Source organism: Oryctolagus cuniculus, chromosome 9 (genome assembly GCF_051225735.1).
Source record: "Oryctolagus cuniculus isolate XC-2025 breed Fujian yellow rabbit chromosome 9, ASM5122573v1, whole genome shotgun sequence".
Lineage (NCBI taxonomy): Eukaryota > Metazoa > Chordata > Mammalia > Lagomorpha > Leporidae > Oryctolagus > Oryctolagus cuniculus.
Genome location: NC_142875.1, coordinates 123,668,327 through 123,685,098, shown reverse-complemented (window position 1 = coordinate 123,685,098; position 16,772 = coordinate 123,668,327). Strand labels below are relative to the sequence as shown.

Below are 16,772 nucleotides of genomic sequence, written 5' to 3'. Positions count from 1 at the left end.
TTTCCTCTGCTGTTTCACTCCCCAGTTGGCAGCAACAGCCGGAGCTGTGCCGATCCGAAGCCAGGAACTAAGAGCTTCCTCCAGGTCTCCCACGTGGGTGCAGGGACCCAAGGACTTGAGCCATCCTGTACTGCCCTCCCAGGCCATAGCAGAGAGCTGGATGAGAAGTGGAGCAGCCGGGACTTGAACTGGCGCCCATATGGGATGCCAGCACTGCAGGTGGCCAGCTTTACCCATTATGCCACAGCGCTGGCCCCTCAGTTACTTTTTTTTTTTATTTGACAGCTAGAGTTAGATAGTGAGAGAGAGAGAGAGAGACAGAGAGAAAGGTCTTCCTTCCATTGGTTCACCCCAAAATGGCCGCTATGGCTGGTGCTACCCTGATCTGGAGCCAGGAGCCAGGTGCTTCTCCTGGTCTTCCATGTGGGTTCAGGGCCCAAGCACTTGGGCCATCCCCCACTGCCCTCCCGGGCCACAGCAGAAAGCTGGACTGGAAGAGGAGCAACAGGGGCTAGAACCCGGTGCCCATATGGGATTCTGGCGTCACAGGCGGAGGATTAACCAAGTGAGCCACAGCGCCGATCCCCCTCCCCCCATTATTTTTAATAGTACAATTCCCAGTGATATCTGCTCTGAAGAAGCACACGCTTGGTGTTTCATATACTCCAGTGTCACTTCTTACAACTGTCTTGTAGCTATGATTTCTGCTTTTAAAGGAGGACACCACTGAGTCTCAGAATTGCTGAGTCGCCACACGATGGCGGTCCTCCCCTCACTGGGGCTGGGGGCGAGGGACTCCAGGTGTGAATGTGGATTACCTGCAGCAAACACACGGGTGGGCTGTTGTTGAATCTGTAATTGTAAGCAGTTATCGTGGTGATAGTGTCTCTACTGCAGAATTAACTACTGTTGGTACTCCAGCCCATCCGGGTTCACCACCCTAATGTACGAGTAGACGGAGACCATGGTTCCCATGATTCTTAATGTGTAACCCGGATGTAGGCTGTTTGTTGACCATAAGGCTGGGTTCTTATTTAGTGAGGGATAAAATATGACTAGCCTTTTCTTTAAAATTTTGAGTTGAATGTAGTTGAGAATAGTTGAGCAAGAGAAGAGGAAAATTCTATAGGCACCTACATTTCAGAAGTAGGGTGTTTCTTGGTTGTTTAACAGTTGTGCCAATAGCAGTCGCCCCATTAGCCCTGGGGAATGTGCTCCAGATCCTCCGGTGGATATCTGGAATCTTCCATAGGGCTCAGCGCTGTATAGACCATGTTTTCCCTGCACATACAAAGCTATGATAAAATTGATTCATACATTAGACACAGGAAAGGGTTAACAATAATAAAATAGAATAAGTCTTTTAAAGTACAGTAGTAGAAGTTATTTACAAACCTACGAACTGTTTATTTTTGGAGTTTTCCCACTGAATCTTTTTCAGAAAGTGAAATGGCAGATAAGGGGAGATGGCTGTATTCCTGTAACAAAAGCTTCGTTTTAATTGCTTAGCTGAGACCAGTGACAAATGAAAGCAGGAGCAGTGAACAACCTCCTAGACACACTGTAACCCTGCCGGTCTGACTACACCTGGCTGCTTCCATTTTCAGCCTCCAGAGAAGAAGGCGAAGAAGGCCATGCAGGGAGCCTCGCACCTGCTCAGATTTCCAGCCTGGTCTGGGCGATGTCAGGAGATGATGGTGATGGGATGCTAATCTCCCTTAATTGATATGGAAAACTAGAAACAATGAGGGTGAGAAAACCCATCCAGCGGTAGTGATAGGAGTGAGCCCAGCTGAGCTGAGAGGACTGTCCAAGAATCCAAGGAAGCCCCTCCTCCTCTCCCGCACACTTGGCTTTCCTCAGTGCACAGTCACCTTTTCCAGCGTGGAACTCGGGCTCGCAGAGGAGAAGCAGGCATTTAAGTACTGGTGAACAGTGATATCACCACTACAGCGTAAGCAGTAACCTCTTCGGTTATTTATATTATTGGGAAAACAGTGCCAAGTACAAACAAATGTTTTTGGACACTCTTGGCTGCTCCCCTGACTCAGAACTGATGGAGAGTGTGAATGAGACATCACGAGAATGGTTAACATACAGGTTGAGACTATTTTGATCCTCTGGAGAGAAAAAAAAATCAAGCTGCAGATCTTTATTTTTACTGTCTATCTCAAGTTTAATATTATTTTGAAGTATTTATGCTTCTGAAAAGAATCTAAACCAACATATTTCTGAACACATGCTTACAGATTGGCTAAGGACAAGAAAACATGCTTCATAGAAAAGTTATTTGCCACCTGCAACACCAGCATCCCATATGGGTGCCCGTTCTGGTCCTGCCTGCTCCATTTACCACCCAGCTCCCTGCTAGTGCGCTTCGGAAAGCAGTGGAGGAAGACCCCAGTTCTTGGGTCCCTGCCACCCAAGTGGGAGACCCTGTGGGAGTTCCGGGATCCTGGCTTTAGCCTGGCCCAGCCCTAGCTGTTGCATCCATTTGGAGAGTGAACCAGTGGATGGAAAATCAATTTCTCTCTCTCTCTCTGAAACTCTGCCTTTCAAAAAGATTTTTTAAAACTTTTTTTTAAAAAAAGACAAGTTATTACAGTTATATGGAGTGTATCAAGTCTCTTTAATAGGTAATTACACCCAATTTGATTTTAGGTAAAGAAGAATCAGATACTCTACAGAGAACTGGAAACTCGTCTGTAATATGCAGCACAAGAGTCCCCAGATGTCTCACTCACCTCCACACCTAAAATTACTCTTGAGATGTTGGGGATCCGCAGTTCTGTGTGTGTATGAGTGTGTACGCATGTGTGTGTGTACGTGTGTATATGCACCAATCAAAGACATCCCCTGTGCTTATTTCTGTTTTCTTATTTCTGTGTCATTAACTCTAAATCTGTCTTTCGGCTCAATGTTTCCCCTCAAAAGAATTGACGCGTTTATAATTTTTGCATAGCAGTTTGTATTTTCAGGTTAATGTCATATGAGTGATGTATTCTTTATGGTCAACGGAGGGCTGGGAACTTTCCTGTTCTATAGAGATTCGATACAGATGGTAGCTGTCATTCATTTCATTATACATTTCACCTATTGCAAGATGCTTTTTGTAGTATTGGACTTCTCAATATATATTTTTGTTTGTGTAATTTTGATGTTTATGATATAAACAGGATAAAGTAGAAAAATCTAGTTTAAACAGGAACTACAGGGAGAGGAATGGATGAACAAATGATGTCTGTTCACAAAATGGACAATTCCCTGCCATAGAAGGAAATGAACTACTGCTACAGGCAGTGTCTTACATGAATCTCACTCTTGGGGGCTGACTGAGTGAAATTGGAACCACAACAAAGCATACACATAATTTCATTTATATACCAATTTTTTAAAAATATTGTATTTATTTGAAAGGCAGCACAACAGAGAGAGATGGAGAGTGACAGAGAGAGAGAGAGAGAGAGAGAGAGAGAGATCCATCTTCTATCTACTGGTTCACTCCCCAAATGCCCACAATAGCCAGAGCTGGGCCAAGCTGAAGCCAAGAGCCAGGAACTCCATCCAGCTCTCCTACTTGTATGATAAAATCTCAAGTACTTGAGCCATGTATCCCAAGCGGCTGCTTAACCAGCTCTGCCACGATGCCTGTCCCATTTAAAAAAAAAAATGTTTTTATGAGAAGCAAAACTAATCAATGGTGATAGAATTTAAGAAGTGGCTGGCCGGTGCCGCAGCTCACTAGGCTAATCCTCCACCTTGCGGTGCCGGCACACCGGGTTCTAGTCCCGGTCGGGGTGCCGGATTCTGTCCCGGTTGCCCCTTTTCCAGGCCAGCTCTCTGCTGAGGCCCGGGAGTGCAGTGGAGGATGGCCCAAGTGCTTGGGCCCTGCACCCCATGGGAGACCAGGAGAAGCACCTGGCTCCTGGCTTCGGATCAGCGCGATGTGCCGGTCGCAGCGCACCGGCCATTGGAGGGTGAACCAACGGCAAAAAAAAAGGAAGACCTTTCTCTCTGTCTCTCTCTCTCTCACTATCCACTCTGCCTGTCAAAAAAAAAAAAAAAAAAAAAAAAAAAAAAAAGAAGTGGCTGTGGAGTTGGGAAGAGAATTGAGTCAACAGGAGCAGCAGAGGCGAGGGGAGTGTCCTGTTCATGAGCAGCAGTCACATGGGTGCAAACAGCTGTCAAAACTCATCGTGTAAGATCGGTAAGTGTAAATGATCTTACTAAACTCTCCTAATTTTTCTCCTGACTTTCTGGGTCCTCTGTCTCAATTATCTCTTACTGCATTATAAATAACTCTTAAAACTTCATGGTTTTGCAACTATAATAATTATTTATTATTTCATGGTTCCTCCTTGGTCACATATTGAAACAGGGCACAGCTGGGATGGTTTGCTTCTTGGCGTCTCCGCTGAAAGACTGGAGACCGCAGGCTTGGCGGAAGCAGGAGGATCTCACTCATCGCTGATTCCTTCCCGTGTGACCCCGCTGCTTGACCATCACTGCTGCCTCCTGGGGTCTGCAGTAGCAGGAGCTGGAGTCAGCAGTCAGAGCTGGAGCTCAAACCCAGGTACTCCAGTGTGCATTGCAGACATCAACCGCAGGGCCAAACATCCACCCTGCCCCGTCACTGTTTAATGGAAGCCACACGAACGTGTTTGCGAATTGGGGAAGAAGGTGGTAGCCTCGCCAGGGGGAGAGGACAGTGATGAGACAAGGTCCTCTAGGTGGGAGAACTGGGAGAGCAGACAGAAGGGAGCCACCCCCTCAGAGGTACAGGAGGACCCTTGGCAGAGTCCTTGCCTTCGGGCGCACAACCAAGGAGTTCTCTCCTAAGGGATGCGGATCTAACTGTGGAGCCATTCTCCTTCCATATCCTGCCCACAACATGTTGTATTGCAATTTTTCATAAGTATAGATAAATGTTAATGAAACTATCATTTTCTGCAAAGTTTCTCAAAGCTAGGCAAAACTATGATGTCATGTAAATAATAATACGTGGTATATTGTATGTTTTCATAGGGTACAAAGTACTCCTAGTACACATATGGTCTCTTTAAATTTAACCAAAACCCTTCCAAATGGGAATTTCTTCAGAGTGCCTAAGTCCCTTGCTCCAGACTGAGTTTTTTCCTTTTAACCTAGGCCATCTTGCTCTAAATTCAGTGCTTTTTCCATTTCTATTTTAGCTGAATGACTCGCGTTTGTAACTGTACAGAAACAGTGAGTCCATGCACTGCATTTAGAGGGAGTTAGACATTTTTAAGGGAATACAGCGCTCTGTGCCCACGTAACCCTGCCTCGCAGTGGGGCCGTGAGCACAGGTGTGTGGTGACTCAGGCAGAAGCCCAGGTGAGCAGATACCACACTTTCTTCATCACCATCGGCCCCAAAGGACCCAGCGCACTGCAAAGGATGTCCTATGTTTCTTTCTTTCTTCCTTTTCCTTTTCCTTTTCACAACTAGAGTTAGACAGTGAGAGAGAGACAGAAAGGTCTTCCTTCCATTGGTCCACCCCCCACAAATGGCCACCATGGCCGGCGTGCTACGCCGATCCGAAGCCAGGAGCCAGGTGCTTCCTCCTGGTCTCCCATGCGGGTGCAGGGCCCAAGCACTTGGGCCATCCTCCACTGCCTTCCCGGGCCACAGCAGAGAGCTGGACTGGAAGAGGAGCAACTGGGACTAGAACCCGGCACCCATATAGGATGCTGGCGCCACAGGCAGAGAATTTGCCAAGTGAGCCACGGCGCCGGTCCCGACGTCCTGTGTTCTTAAGAAATATTTATAAATTCTAGAGTAAATGAAGAGTTGTGTGGCTTGAGATACCTAGGACATAAACACTTCCTTAAAACCTTGGAATTGCATACTTAGTCCATTCTGAAACGTTGTCTTTGGGAACACCCCAGCCGAGACACTGTGGCTGAATTGCAATCAGGTGTTCTAAATTACAGCGCTAACAACCCCTCTCGGTCACTGGGGTAGCCCGTGTGCTCCACGCAGCGCAAGCTGTGAGGTTTTCCCTTGGACCACGAGTCCTGCTCCTTGGTCAGACTGGCTGGGTTCTCTTCTGGGGTCGCCTTTATGATGGGCCTCTTTCCCTGGCCTGCCCCCGCTGCGTTTGGCTCCGTCTCAGTCATCACCACCTTGAACGACACCTCTGGTGGCAGAACAAACCCTTGCTGGCCCCCAGGTGGGCTCTGAGCGTCTCATTGGTAAGCGGGCCTGGTCTCTGTTCTAACTCTTCCCAGCTGCGTGGCTGTGGGCGCCTTCCATTACCACTCGAGAACTCAGTGAATTCTGAAAGCGCTCATCTCAGAAGCTTGCTGTGCGGTGGAAGGCCAACAGCTGAGGAAGACACAGAGAACGGCTTCTGGTATCCATGATGCATCAACTTGCAGTAAGTAAGCGGTCATGCTTCATTATTCTCCTGGCGCTGCCCTTCATTGTTTAAAGTCACGTTTGCCTTCCTCTGCGTCCTCTTTCTGTGCACTCTCTTTGCCAATCTTGTCCTCATTATTTGCCTACCTACACCCTCCCCTAAGAGTTCAGTGCTTCTGCCTCCTCTTAGGCTCACCTGCTATCTCCCTGTTGGCTTGGTGCTCACCACAGCGTACGCTGTCTTCCCCACCGTCAGCCTCTGTATTCTCAACCATCTGCTTCACTGAGACTTTTCCAGAATGCCCTCTGCAGGAAGACGATTCCCATCCCCATCCCCTCCTTCTTCTATAGTGTTTCTGTTTCTTTAAAGCGCCCCCCCCCACCCCAGCCCCACCTTGGATGCTACCAACCACTTGCAAGGAAGTGACCACCCTCCAGTGCCGCCTGTTATCCACTCCAGCCAATTACAAGAGCTCTACCGCTGTGTTCCTCATCTTTTTTTTTTAACACTTTTTTTTTTTGACAGCTAGAGTTAGACAGTGAGAGAGAGAGACAGAGAGAAAGGTCTTCCTTCCGTTGGTTCACCCCACAAATGGCCGCTACAGCCAGCATGTTGCGCCGATCTGAAGCCAGGAGCCAGGTGTTTCCTCTTGGTCTCCCATGCAGGTGCAGGGGCCCAAGCACTTGGGCCGTCCTTCACTGCCTTCCCGAGCCACAGCAGAGAGCTGGATTGGAAGAGGAGCAACCGGGACTAGAACCCGGCCGCCCATATGGGATGCGGGCACCGCAGGCAGAGGATTAACCAAGTGAGCCACGGCGCCCGCCCCTGTTCCTCATCTTTTGCTGTGTACCTTCTGAAGGTGTCATTAGAGCAAGCAGGATCCTCGCACTTGGTTTTCTCGATTGACTTCAAATTATGTCACTGATGTTACTGAGCGGTGGGTACTCCAAAAACAGTGCATTGATAATCTATTAGGCTAGATTTAACCAAGTCTTGGAAGAAAAAAGTTCACATCTCTCAAATATTGTTCTCCCTAAAATAACCCACCCAGTGTGTTGGATCTCACTGCCCGTTGTCCGAGAGACAGACAGAGCAGCTGTCCACTGGCTCACTCCTCGGATGCCCACAGTGGTTAGGACTTGGCCCTGCTGCAGCTGAAGGTTAGGAGTTCAGCCCAGGTCTCCCATGTGGGGTGGCTGGGACCCATCACCACTGCCTCTCAGGGTCTGCAATAGTAGGAGACTGGAATCAAGAGCAAGTCAGGTATTAAGCCCAGGTACTCGAATATGGGACATGGGGATCTTTGCCACTAGGCTAACTGCCCACTCCCTGATGGACTTTATGGAGACACCTTGTATCCAAAGATTTCTATTTTATTTGCACCAAATTCATCTTATCTTTGATTCCATTTTCCACAAACTTACTGAAGTTTGCTTATATTTTTTCCCCCAGTAGTGGGTGGCCTGCGCAGCTTTCTTGGTTTGGTCCATCAATAAGTATTCATTGAGTGCCTAATGTTGCCAAGCAACCCAGTAGGCACTGGAGATCCAAAGGCAGGTTCCTGACCACCTAGGAGCTCGCTTTTAATGGGAGAGAGGCAGACACATAATCCTAGGAGAGTAACAAAGTCTTCTACACGTGAGGACAGACTGAGTGTCAGGCGCAGAAAGGCATGAAGGTCAAGGTTAGCCTGTGGTGTCACAATCGCAGGCCCAGAGACCACAGTGGGAAACACGCGGGCACCTCATGACTCAGCACCTGGCGTGCAACAGTGGTCATTCACACCTCCAGTTCTGCGTCTCGGAGGTGACTCTGCACCGTGCCAGCTCAGAACTGCCGGTTCAGCCAGGACGTTTATCTGAGATCAACCTCACCTCTCCACCCAGCCTGCAGCTCTCTGCCTGCTCTTGGCCAAGGAACTTGATTCTTTCCACTTCACTTCTTTTGCTCTGCCTCAGGCTCAGAAGGGTGCATGGCTGGGTGGTGCTTGGTGACGAGGACACATTGTGAGAAACGTGTCCTTGCTGGTGGCTTCATCACCAGGTGAACACCATTGTCGCCTTTTGCAAACCTAGATGGTCTAGCCTGCAGCACACCCAGGCTACATGGTCTAGCCTACTGCTCAGAGGCTACCAACCTGTGCAGCAAGGTTCTCTGCTGAATACTGTCGGCAACAGTAACGCAAGGCTAAGCATGTGTGCGTGTGATCATAGAAAAGGGACAATAAACATTTGCGGGGAGATGAATTTTTCAGGCCTGTTGTAATCTCACGGGACCACCACTGTCTATATGGTTGGTTGATGGCCAAAATGTTGTGATTCAGTGTGTGGCTGGGATCAGATCAGGACAGGTGCAGTGGGAATGCAGCAGGGGCTGAGTGCCTCTCAAGACCCAGCCCTATTTTGAGCCCCGGGAAGGACAGCCCCCTGTTGGCGGCTCTAACCATGGAAGACGCGAGGTCTGGCCAGAGCTGGGAGCCCTGCACTTGTCAATCCTTTGCACCCTTCTTCAACACTTATTTTTACTTCATAATGTTTTTGTCCCAAAGCAATCCACAATCGACGCATACTGTATCATGCACATTTGGGGAAGGGGCATTTTTTTCAATGTCACGCATGATTTTCAATCCTGTTCCTGAAAGCCCTAAAGAATCCATATTTTAAATCAAAATAAGTTCATCTTCTTGTGTATGCTGTTTAGAGACAGCAGGGCAAGCAACACAGGAGAAGCAGAGGCAGGGTGTGTGAGATGTTTACTGAAGCAAGTTGCTTGAAGTGTAATAAAAATGAAACTAGCACCTACCAAAAAAAACCTCCTCGAGATGTTAAAAATGGTTGCTTGGGGGCAGTGGGACCTGTGTGACATTTTGCTCTTCGTTCTGTTTTTCTGTCAGCTTCTGAAGCGGACATGACATGACGGTGTTAGAAGGAAAAACAGACCCTTACTTTTCAAAAGAAACTCACTGCGGTTGTTCCACAGGCTGCATCTCTGCTCTCTTTCTCTCAGCGAGATGCGATGCTTCCTCCTTATTTACTTATTTGCACAACAGTCTTGCCTCTGTGGGCGCTCACTGAGAAGAGAAGCTGATGTCCCCCTCGGTTGTCAGCATCTTGCCCAGCGGTGGTCTGTGGACAGGTTCGCGGTTCATACGCCTCTGCTGAAGATGGACGGACAGTGAGTGGCTCGGCTGCCGACAAGGCTCAGGCGAGCAGCTCACGGGCCCCACGTCCCACTGCTCACTGTGGCCATGCTGGACTCTAGTCCATGTGAGCGCATGCCTGGTGCTCAACTCCTCTCCCGTGCATAAGCTTTTCTCCCTCCAAACAACTGTCCACTGTCCCAGCAGTGAAATCCATCCCCTGAGAAAACTGGCAGCTCCCATACTGAGTAACAGAAATAACGTGTCCTGCAGAGTTAGAGCACGGCGCTCAACAAGTCACTAACAGAAACGCTTGGGGCAGCAGCAGCACTGCGTGGGGGCCGCACTCCCAGAGCGGCTGCTTGGAAAGGGACAGTGCCTGTTTCCACAGACTGAGTTCTAGTCTCTTCAGATAAGTCTTTGTTTTCTTTCTTTTCTAATTTTTATTGACTCATGCTTATTTGAAAGTCAGAGCCACAGAGACAGATGTCTTCCAAATGCTGGTTGGTTCCCAGATGTCTGCAGCCACCAAGCCTGGGCCTGGATAGACCCAGGAGCCTGGAACTCTGTCTGGTTCTCCCCTGTGGGTGGCAGGGACACGGGTATTGAGCTGGCACCTGCTGCCACTCAGGATGAACATAAGCAGGAAGGTAGATGGGAAGTCGAGCAGCCAGACTTGCCAAAGGAAGACAGACATCCCCAGTGGCGGCTTACTCCGCTGTGCCCAACGCCTTCCCCTTGGCTTTCTTCTCTTCTTCCTTTTCCTTTCTTATTTATTTCAAAGGCAGAGATCTTCTGTGTACTGGTTACTCCCCACAGGCCTGCAGTACCTGGGCTGGACCAGCCTGAAGCTAGGAGCCCAGAACCCAGTCTGGATCTCCCACATGGCTGGCAGGGACCCCAGGGCTGGAGCCGTCACTGGCTGCCTCCCCAGGTGCGCATTAGCAGGAAGCTGGAGTTTGCAGTAGAGCCAGGGCTGGACCCCAGGGACTCTGCTGTGGGGTGTGCGTATCCCCGGCAACGGATTAACTGCCAGGCCTAGTGCCTGTCCCATGTCTCCGATTGTCTATGTTTCACAGCTTCGTCTGTCACTGGGAAGTACTGCAGACACCACAGTGCCCTCATTAGCCTCCTGTTGTCAGTCGGGTAATTATCTCACTAGATGAGCTTAGCTCAGATCATCCTACAAGGCAAAAAAAAAAAAAAAAAAAAAAAAAAAGTACAGAACTTTGACCTACAACTGGTGTCTGTTTGCACAATCAGACTTTGGAGATAACACTGCCTACCTATTTCCAGTTTGCAAACTGAGCTGCAGTACCAAGAGAAATTGTAGTTTTAGAACACGTTCTGTCAAGGCCGGCGCTGTGGCATAGTGGGCTAAGCCTCAGCCTGCGGCACTGGCATCCCCTATGGACACCAGGTCTAGTCCTGGCTGCTCCTCTTCCAGTTCAGCTCCCTGCTATGACCTGGGAAAGCAGTGGAAGATGGCTCAAGTGCTTGGCCCCTGTACCTGTGTGGGAGACCAGGAGGAAGCTCATGGCTCCTAGCTTTGGATTAGCCCAGCTCCAGACATCTGGGGAGTAAACCAATGGAAGGGATGCCTCTTCCTCTATCTGTCTATAACTCTACCTTGCAAATAAATAAATAAAAATACAATCTTAAAAATAAAAGGACGCATTCTCTTACATTCCCTTGTTAAGCCATCGCTGATACAAGAACTATAGTACTATGTGTCATTTTTTTTAAAAGGTTTATTTATTTGAAATAGTTAAGGGGGGTGAGGGAGAGGGAGGGAGGGAGGGAGAAAGAGAGTCTTCCATCCACTGGTTCACTCCCCAGATGGCAACAATGGTCGGAGCTGTGCAGATCTGAAGTCAAGAACCAGGAGCTTCTTCTGGGTCTCCCACATGGGTTCAGGGGCCCAAGGACCTGGGCCATCTTCTACTGTTGTCACATGCCATAGTAGAGAGCTGGATTGGAAGTGGAGCAGCCGGGACTCGAACCTGTGCCTATATGGGATGCCAGCACTGCAGGCGACAGCTTTACCCACTATGCCATAGCACTGGCCCCACTGTACTACGTGTTCTTGAAAATAATGCAGCACCAAGAGGGCTGCCGTTGTTGCACAACTGCTGTTCAGTGATCAGAAAGTTACCTGACTCAGCCCTGAGTACTCACGGGGTTTGACAACGTATTTTTCCTGCTTCGTGTCTTCCAGTAGAAGCTAACCCAGAATTCTGATCAAGAAGTGGATCAAGTGCAAGTTTTCCCGGCTACACTGAGTAACTTCATTGCGAGCAGCTTCTTCAGAAGAAAGGGAGAAAGTGAGTACTAAACATCTGACATAGAGGATGTCCGGAGATCACTTTGCTTTACTGACACGACCCGGGTCGGCAGGAAAACGGGTCTCCTCCAACACACAGTGCAGAGGACTTGAGGGTCTGCACAGTTTAGAGAATTCGTCTGCTTTCCTTAACACGGGCTTCTGGTTCTCTAACAACATCTCCCCTGGAGGCCAGCCCGGTGGAGGAGGCACGTGATGCTCTGGCCTGGCATGCTCAAGGGCACATGTGATCGGGGGTGTGGTCCCCAGCACAGTGCTAGGGGGAGGAGGCGGGGATGTTGAAGGGGTGAGGCCCACTGGGAGGTCCTTTGGCCACTGGGGGCGTGTCCTCAGGAGCTGGTTCTTGGAACCCCTGAGCAGATTGTTACAAAGGCCTGAGTGTGCTCTCTTGCCATCCGCTACGTGGTCCTCACCAGAACTGAGCCAAGACAGGCACCATGCACTTGCGCTTCCAAAATTGCGCTAAGGAACCTTTCCTCCTAAGCGCCCGTGTCGGGTGTTTTGCGGTGCCAAGGCCAAGCTGACAGGTGCGCCGGCCAGTGCGTACCTCTGCTTGCACTGTACACAGGAGGGCTTGTGTCTGTCCTGGATTTTTTTTTTTTTCCAAGACAGATGGATAGACCAACAGATAGAGAGAGCAGAAATACATCTCCCATCCTCTGGTTCATCCCACGAATGCCCACAAGAGCTGGGGCTGGGCCAGGCTGAAGCCAGCAGCTAGAGATGCAATCCAGGCCTCCCATGTGGATGGCTGGGGCCCTACTACTGGAGCCACCACCACTGCCTCAGGGCGCTCCTTGGTCGGACCCTGGGATCAGAGGCACAGCCGGGACCCCTGCCCAGGCAGCTCTGATGTGGGATGCGGGCCTCCTGCGTGGCAGCATATAACCACCGGCCTTCACACCCACCGCTCCCTCGGAGATTCTAAATCTTCCCTTCACGGCTCCGTGCCCTGCGGGAAATGTCCCTCCAAGGTTTTGCTGATCCTCCCTATGCATTACTCATACCAAGCATGTCCCGTGGCTGCTTTACCTTAGGACGCTTCTTCAACAGTTGTTGAGTCCCTAGCTAGCTGGGGATGCTGTCTGATTCCGGCGAAGAGGGCGGACACAAATATCTTGATTTCCTCTCCAAAAATCTCGGTGCCTTTCAAATTTTTTTGTATCTTCAAATAATGTTTCTTATACCTCGGAACGGATCTCTTGCCTTGAATTGCTTAGTTATTAAACCGTGAACTTTAAAGCTAAATTGTAGATTGGAGAAAAATATGCTGTGTGCTCAGGAAGTGCAGGGCACAGTTGGGGGTGGGGGTGGAGTAGAGCTCTTAACCGTGCAGTGGTTAGTGTGCATTTTGTCGCGTGAGGCTGTGTGTGTAATTTTGTCCCGTGGCCGGACTTTTTGGGGTGGTGTGGGTGGGGAGTGGGAGTCCCCCTCCTCCTTGTCGCCTGCGCCCGTAAGCCTGAAGGTGTCAGGACACTGTTCACCACGTGGAGAACAGAAATCGCGCCGCTGTGCACACGATCGTGTGAATGAATATTCAGCACCTCCAACTCAGATCTGCGCCTAATGATCTAGATTTTGAATTTTCGAGGGCCAAATGTGCGGCCTCTTTCTGTCGGGCTGCCTTTCTTTTCAGCAGCTTCGTTATGCGTTCACACCTCCAGGAGAAGAAGTGGAAGCGGAAGATGAACATACATTGATCAGCCTTTCCCGACTTCATCCTCAGTCCTGCAGCACCCCTGGGCCCCGACGAGTGGCAGGGGGGCTGGGAGGGCTCAGGAGCACGGCTTTGGGCAGAGCCATCAGTAAGCATTTCCTGGCACCCATCCTCGAGTCAGGGCCGACGCTCCATCCTTGTTACGCAGAGGCAGCCGCCTAAGGAAATATTTCACAATGATTGCTATGCTGCAGAGCTAGGGACCCATCAACCGAGGGTTTCAGTGACCTAAGTGACGAGCATCCCTGGAGAGACTAGACTATACATGTGACATGGCTCGTGGCAGGTGTAAAGAAACTTCTGAACAATACACAGCTGAATCCGGTCTTTTTACATGTAGCCAGACACTAAGAGGCATGGCATTTTACTTATTTGTAATGACTTTGCTATAGTCTTCTTGCTTTTTTTTTTTTTTAAGATTTATTTATTTATTTATTGGAAAGACAAAGTTACAGAGAGAGGGGCAGACAGAGAGAGTGACAGAGACAGAGACAGAGAGATCTTCCATCCACTGCTTCACTCCCTAAATGTCTGCAATGGCCAGGACTGCTCCAGGCCAAAGCCAGGAGCCAGGAGCTTCATCAGGGTCTCCCATGTGGGTGGTAGGGGCCCAACTACTTGGACCATCTTCTGCTGCGTTTCCCAGGCTATTAGCAGATAGTTGAATTGAAAGTGGAGTACCCAGGATATGAACCAGCACTCATATCAGATGCTGGCATCGCAGGCAACAGCTTTACCCACAATGCCACAGTGCCAACCCCTGCTGGCATCATTTTGGCGGGCCTCTTAGGAGGCATTTGGAGCCAAGGCCACAGAGAAAACCAATATTTCTTTTACTTTTTTACAATTCGTGTTTGCTTATTTATATATGTAAATTTATATATATTTATACACATGAAATATATATATATTTGTGTGTTTGTGTGTGTATATATATATATATATAGAGAGAGAGAGAGAGAGAGAGAGACAGAGTGAGACAGAGTGAGACAGAGTAAGAGAGCACACTCCTATTTGCTGGTTCACTCCCATCATGCAGCAACCAGGATTGGACCAGTCTGAAAGTGGGAGCCAGGAACCCAATCCCAGTCTCCCATGTGGCAAGAACACAATTACTTGAGCCATAACTGCTGCCTACTGGGATCTACATTAGCAGGAAGCTAGAGTCAGGAGCTAGAGCCAGGAGTGGAACCCCGGGCAGTGTGATGTGGGTTATGAGCATTGTAAATGATGCCTTCGCAAGACTAAACGGCCAGCCCTGATTGTAAATCTTATACCATGCATGCAAAAGTGCTTGCAGCCTGCACACACACACACACACACACACTTAGTTTTCACAGCACTATAAGAGGACTATTGTTATTCCATTTTGACAAAGAAGTTAAGTCACCTTGCCCAAGGTTACCAGTTAGAGCCAGGAGTTCACCCTAGTGTGCTTGGCTCCAGAATCCATACTCTTAAGGATTATATGATAATGCTTCTGATGCCTCACAAATGCCGGTTGTTGTGAATGATCTTGCTCTAACTGACTATTTTCTCAAAGAATTCTCACTCTTAATGCCTACTCAGTGAGCATCAAAGCTTGTGACTTTGTGTGTTGTGGCATCAAGTAATTGGGCAGCCTCTGAGTAGTTGGCCCTAGGGACCTGATCCAGTGATAACCAGTGAGTTAACAGTTGGGGTCCTGCTCAAATGCCTGTTTGGATCAATCATATTAGGAAAATCTGGGAGTGGAAGTGAGCAGCTAGGCCTACTAGAAGTGACCAGTCATGATGGATACCGCATCCAAGAGTATGTCAAAAAGTTGTGGAAGTGTCTAGTATGAAAAAACTAGGTATGAATTTCAAAAAGTTTGCACTAAAAATAAACTCATGTTGGAATTCCATTTTCCACGAACTCCTTGAAGCAGCCATAAATAGAACTAGATCAGCGCTTATGTTGGGTCTTCTTCAAGGTCGGTGAGCAGAGAAGTGGTGAAGCCAAGGAGTAGAGCACGTAGGCAGAAGGGGAGGAAGACGCGGGAAGCTGCGGGTTGTGCTAAGTAGGTGTCAGTCATGGGTAAGCCCTGGGGAGCTTCCGTCACCTTCACAGTTCCTCCCCAGTGGATAGCCACTTGCAGGATGACTGTCCAATGTAGATCAAGTCTAAGGGATGGAGATGCAAATGAAGATGTCCAGTGGTCCAGTATTTATCGGATTATCCAGACCATGTAGCACCCAAAGCCATATCAAGGGTTTCATGAGCTTAGGCTGCAATAGCAACCCACTTAAAAATGAAATTCTGGGGATGAGCATTTGGCCTAGGGTTAACATGCCGCTTGGGGTGCCCACATCCCATATGGGAGGGCCTGGATTTGAGTTCTAGCTCTGCTTCTGGTTCAAGCTTCCTGTTCATCTATATTCTGAGGCTGCAGTAATGGCTCAAGTAGTTGAGTCCCTGAATCCCACATGGGAGACTTGGGTTGAGTTCTGGGCCCCTACTTTGACCTGGCCCAGTCCCGCTGTTGCAGACATTTGGGGAAAGAACCAGTGGATGGGATATCTCCCTTTCTCTCTTTAAAACATTTGAAATAAGTGTGTGGCTTTTTTTTTTTTAAGTGAAGTTTTAGTCTTCAGTTATTCTCAGAGATCTACTGAGAGGCACATATGAATAATAATAACCTGATAATGGCAGTAAACTAATGGGGTTTTTTGTGTGTCTCACAACGCCCTTTTACTTAAATCTTCTCATTGGATGCACACCACAACCTAATATCTATTCAGCCGCTGAGATTTGCTAGTTTTATATTATGAATCTTTTGTGATTCTGTCTCCCTTTCTTCTTGTATTCTTGTTGCCTTAAGAATAAAATCCAGGGGCTGGTGTTGTGGCATAGTGGGCTAAGCCTCCACCTGCAGTGCCAGCATCCAATATGGGTGCTGGTTTGAATTCCGATTGCTCCACTTCTGATCCAGCTCTCTGCTATGGCCTGGGAAAGCAGTGGAAGACAGCCTAAGTGCTCAGGCCACTGTACCCACATGGGAGACCTGGAAGAAGCTGCTGGCTTCTGGCTTCGGATCAGCTCAGCCCCAGCCATTGTAGACATTTGGGGAGTGAACCAGCACATGGAAGACCTTTCTGTCTCTCCCTCTCTCTGTAATTCTGCCTCTCAAATCAATAAATAAATCTTAAAAAATAAAGCCCCATGTGGA

At 48.8% G+C, this 16,772-nt stretch overlaps 1 long non-coding RNA gene across 8 annotated transcripts in view; it reads left to right on the top strand.

Annotated features, from left to right (window-relative positions):
* Positions 1-266: 266 nt before the first annotated feature.
* Positions 267-16,772, top strand: part of LOC108176986 (uncharacterized) — a 63,996-nt gene continuing 47,490 nt past the window's right edge. For 3 of the 8 annotated variants that reach the window (XR_016213596.1, XR_016213602.1, XR_016213600.1), the window contains exons 1-4: positions 4,092-4,207; positions 4,379-4,573; positions 6,252-6,400; positions 11,743-11,845. This is a non-coding gene — a long non-coding RNA (uncharacterized LOC108176986). Of the gene's footprint in view, positions 4,208-4,235; positions 4,574-6,251; positions 6,401-11,739; positions 11,846-16,772 lie in introns of those variants that run through there. The other 5 variants (XR_016213599.1, XR_016213597.1, XR_016213601.1 and 2 more) reach the window with 4 other exon arrangements.